The sequence below is a fragment of the Otolemur garnettii genome, unplaced genomic scaffold (assembly GCF_000181295.1).
Source record: "Otolemur garnettii isolate 467f Iridium unplaced genomic scaffold, OtoGar3 scaffold00031, whole genome shotgun sequence".
Classification (NCBI taxonomy): Eukaryota; Metazoa; Chordata; class Mammalia; order Primates; family Galagidae; genus Otolemur; species Otolemur garnettii.
In genome coordinates this window covers 13,973,584-13,977,106 of record NW_003852426.1, presented here as the reverse complement: position 1 = coordinate 13,977,106, position 3,523 = coordinate 13,973,584, and positions in this window count along the sequence as shown.

The window sequence follows — 3,523 nt, the reverse complement described above, 5'->3', positions numbered from 1 at the left end:
AAAGAAAGAAAGAAAAAAAAAGAAAAGTAAAATACTAGCTCTGCGCCTGTGGCTCAGCGGATGGGGTGCTGGCCACATATACTGGTGCTGGCAGGTTCGAACCCAACCCAAGCCTGCGGAACAACAATGACAACTGCAACAAGGGGGTGGCCCGGCTTTTTGGCAGGCGCCTGTGGTCCCAGCTGCTTGGGAGGCTGAGGTAAGAGAGTCACTTAAGCCCAAGAATTTGAGGTTGCTGTGAGCTGTGATGCCCCAGCACTCTACCAAGGGCAACAAAATGGGACTCTGTCTCAAAAAAGAAAGAAAGAAGAAAAAGAAAAAGAAAAGCACAATACTTCAAATTGAGATTATGGGGTATGTGAAACTATTGGTAGCAACAAGGTCTAGGGTGGGACTCTCCTTAGGAGAGAAGAAGAAATCAAGGAAATGGGAAGCTGATTTTATCAGGTATCTATTACCATATTAACAAACTATCCCCAAATTCTGTAGCTTAAAACCACCACCATTTATCTCTTTATAGTTTGGGGATATGGGCTAGGCTCTTTATAGTTTGGCGATATGGGCTAGGCAAGAGCCTAGTCTTGCCTAGGTTAGTCTTGCCTAGGTTCATTCATGTGGCTGCAGTCCTCTGGTTTGATATGTCTGGTGGTTGTTAGCCAGATGCCCTAGTTCTCCTCCATGGGATTTTCCATCTTTGAGCAGGCTAGACTGGACTTCTTTATAAAATGTTGGAAGTGTTCTTAGAGGGCAAAAGAGCAAGCGGCAAGTGCCTTGAGACCTAAACTCTAGGAATTCACACAATGTCATTTCCCCTATATTCTATTAGTCAAGGCAAGTTATAAGGCAAGTCCAGTTACAAGGGATTGAGAAATAGTCTCTACCTCTTGTGGGGAGGAGTTGCAAAATCATTGCCAAGGGTCATGTGGGACAGGAAGAAGTGTAGTGGCCATCTTTGCAAGAATCTATCACACTTATTGGAAGAATTATCTATATCATACTGAATCATCAAGAATCACCAAGAATTTGAGAGAAGAAGGAGTGAAGAGATTGACAAGCCAGGTGTGAGGGGGTCATAAGTGATATCATTCGATGTTATCAAATTTAAAAGCTTCAAATATCTTTATTATTTCCTTTGGGAATTTTATTTTATTTTAGAGACAGAGTTTCACTCTATTGCCCTAGGTAGCATGTCATGGCATCATTATACCGCGCAGCAACCTCAAACTCGTGGGCTCAATCCTCTTGCCCCAGCCTCCCAGTAGCTGAGACTACAGCACCATATGCCCAGATAGTTTTTCTATTTTTAGTAGAGGCAGAGTCTCACTCTTGCTTGGGTTGAACTTCTGAGCTCAGGTGGTCCACCTACCTCAGCCTCCCAATAGTGCTAGGATTACAGCTATGAGCCACTGCACCCGGCACTTCAGTGCATTTTAATACATTTCATCAATAAAAAGGAATTTCTCATTTTTCATGACTTCTTTGACTCAGTCTCTCATCAATTCAGACTTTATCCTAAGGAAGGACCCTAAAACATGGAAAAATCTACATGCATAAATGTGGCGCTACTGTTTATCTGGGACCTGTATCCCCAGTGCCTAGAATGTCTGGCACCTAGTGATAGCACATAAGTGCTCAAAAAAATTTGCTGAATAAATTTATAGGGACAAAGAAGTAAACAATCTAAGTAGCCAATAATCAGGGCTAGGTCAAATAAATTATAGTATATCTCTCTAATGAAATATCACATATCCATTGAAAATTATGCTTTTGAGGACTGTCAACATATGAAATGGAGTAAAAAAAGCAGGATACAACATGGTAGGTACACTACGATTATGCCTGTGTAAAAATATGTGCATAGGAAATGGGGTCATAAAAAAGAGTAGTTTTATTAAGCTAGTAGGAGAATGGGTGTTTTTTTTAACCTTATTCTAAAAAATATTGTACATGTTCATTGTAGAAAAAGTGGAAATGCTGAAAAGAATCTATAAGAAATTAAAATCCTATAATTCTATTATCCAGAGAAAACCATTGCCAATACTGAAGTAGGTTCTGCTTTGTTTCTTTCTCCCTATTTAATAATATGTTCTTAGCTTTTTGGGAGACATCTTTAGACTTCAAAAAAGTGACTTTTAAAACAGTGTTGATGGGCTCGGCGCCTATAGCTCAACCGGCTAAGGCGCCAGCCACGTACACCTAAGGTGGCGGGTTCGAATCCCCAGCCCGGACCCGCCAAAACAACAATGACGGCTGCAACCAAAAAAAAAAAAGCCAGGCATTGTGGCGGGCACCTGTGGTCCCAGCTACTTGGGAGGCGGAGGCAGGAGACTCGCTTGAGCCCAGGACTTGGAGGTTGCTATGAGCTGTAATGCCATGGCACTCTACCCAGGGGGACAGCTTGAGGCTCTGTCTCAAAAAAAAAAAAAAAAAAAAACAGTGTTGATGTATCACAATTTATTTACCTATTTATTTTTCTGACATAATAGGTTGTTCGCAGGTTTTCACTCAAAAAAATTTTCAAACAAAATAAATGGTAGGGTCATGTCATTACTTGAATTCGGAAAGCTCTTCGGGGAAGAAGACCAGAGTTGAGCGGAAGGCAGCTAGAGAGCTGGCGGTGGGTGGGGGTGGGTGTTTTCCTGCCCAATGGAGACTGCAGGAAAAATGAGTTCAGGGGCTCTGTCCCTGTGGAGATGTCTCTGGGAAACTGCTCTGCACGGGCCAGGGACTCCTTCCAATGCTTTGAACTAAAAGATGGTGAAATCTCAATCTAAAGGATTAGAGATAGGCGCTGGTGTTCCTGACCACTGCCCTCTTACCCGGCGAAAACTTGCATGGGTGTCTCTGAGCCATTAGCCAGGAAGGGTAAAGAGGCTTGGAGGGGCAGCCTTTTCCGAGTCCCCTATATAACCTTCAATCTGAGATCTGGGTTTGGGCAGTTGAAGATTAGCCTGAGGCCAAGAACGGATGAGTCCGGGTACGGAAGAGGGAGCTTGGGGGGAGGGGGCACACTTACAGACTCGGGGGCGTTCCCAGCCCAGGGAGACTCCCCAGAAGAGGTCACTGGAAGAAATAGGGTGAAAAGACAGGACAGAGGGAAGAATGATGGGTGGACTGGATTGATGTTTAGATGGGGACAGGCCGATCCTGGAAGGCTGTATATAGTCTACTATGCAGTAAGGAGAGAGAAAAGCTGAGGGCAGAGAGGCGGAGAAGAGCAGACAATTGAAGCAGGTGATGAAGGCTTTACAAGCAGTGTAGGCGTGGGCTGGGGACAGGAGGAGGGCGGAGAGCAAGTGTGCCCTAAGTGTGCATGGGATACATACGAGAAACGTGATGGGCGGCAGACTGGTGAGAGCATGGGGTGAGGGGCTCGGGTCCGGAAAGCTGGGATGCGAGATGGGAGAATAACGGCATCGCGCAGCTTTGCCAAGCACTTTACAGTTTGCTCCCCTTTAGACTCCCATAATTTCCTTCTTTCGCTGAAGAAAGAAAGCTTGGCTAGAGGAGGTGTGGTGGCAGC